This window comes from Nuphar pumila, chromosome 3 (assembly GCF_984573655.1).
Source record: "Nuphar pumila chromosome 3, dmNupPumi1.hap1.1, whole genome shotgun sequence".
Taxonomy (NCBI): Eukaryota; Viridiplantae; Streptophyta; class Magnoliopsida; order Nymphaeales; family Nymphaeaceae; genus Nuphar; species Nuphar pumila.
The window spans coordinates 21690423-21691957 of record NC_143251.1 but is presented as its reverse complement, the minus strand read 5'-3'; positions in this window follow the sequence as shown (position 1 = coordinate 21691957).

Below are 1535 nucleotides of genomic sequence, written 5' to 3'. Positions count from 1 at the left end.
AGGTACCTTACCATAAACTTACCATACTTTATCAATCCTCCCCATTATAAGAGAACCCATCAAGATGAAATTTCACATACGCAGAGGGGCTTGAAGACCAATCTTTTTCATCTCATGAAACAAATAGAGAAAGCATTCAAAACCATAAGGCTCTGGTCTGCAGTTGTCTGTGTTGCCTTCTCCAACTGATGCAGAGAGAGCTCAGAATTGGTGGAAAGGGTTTGAGAGGTTGGGAGGTATGTGTGTCTTCTGCCACAGTGTATTGAAGAGGGTGGTGGTGGCAGTTTGTTGAGGTAGGGTTCTAGCCATCGATCATTGAGAAACCCACCAACTCTTGGCAGTGAAAAAAGTGCAGTGGAATTGGTTAAAGTGAAAGTGATCCCAACCAGCCCGACTGTGTAGCAATGTAGCAGAGGTGGGGCAAGAGATGCTCGCCGACGATGACCTGAGCAACAAAAGGAAGAGAGAGAGAGAGAGTTTTATAAAAATCAGAGTGGATGTCACACTCTAAGACTCAAATAATGATTGAGTCTGACATCTGCAAAAGGTTTTGAAAATGAAGACAAGGCAGAATTGGTCTCCACCTTTAGATCAAATCTGATTGAATGGTTAAAAATAATTTTGATTGGTTCTTATAATTTTTAGTTTATATATATATAATATAGTTACTAGAATATGTGAACTAAAAATATGGGTATTTCTAACCCTGCAAATCCAGTCACGTGGATGAGTTTGGCACGATGAATGTGTTAAGAATCAATCATTGAATATATATTTTTGATAAAAAAAATGTGATTTTTGAATGCTTTAATATTTATGAAGATTAAGAGACATTGATTTTAAAGCTTTAAAAAGGTCTTGTTTACCGTCAAGAGTGAGTTCTTATAAAACAAAGCATACCGAGCACAATTCAAGAGAAAAGAATAAAAAAATCATAAAAATTATTGTTCACATATTAGTTCTCGTATTCTAGTGATTCTATATAGAGAACTTAACATTTTAAGCCTCATTTCTCCTTTTGCCTCATAGGTTTTGTGTTTCATGATAGATTTGAATGGTTAGATGTGTTAGGAATGCTCGATTTAGTAGGAATAGACACTTGTATCATGTTTTTTTAATGAAAACACATGTTTTTATGTGCCAAAAAAAACTGATACCTTTATGGCCATTAATTAAAAAACCTTTATAGAGGTCAGATTTGTCTAATTCCCACTAAACAAACAAAACTTATAGATCATCTACAGTGTTGGGCATGAGAAAAAATACTTAAAGCTATAATTTTTAAATAGGCCTAATGAGACCTAACGAAAATGGAGCTCTAAAGAACGCATTATATATATAAGCACTGTCGAGCCAAGCCGAACAGCCTATGTTGGGCCTCAACTTGTTTAGCTAAAAGAGTTACTCGTGTCTTGGCTCGCCAACTATATAAACCTATAATAAACGAGTTCATGACGGGCTGAACCCAGCCGAGTCACGAGGCGCTTGGTTTGTTAACCAGCCATAATACTGACTTGCTGCTTAAATTTTGGTTT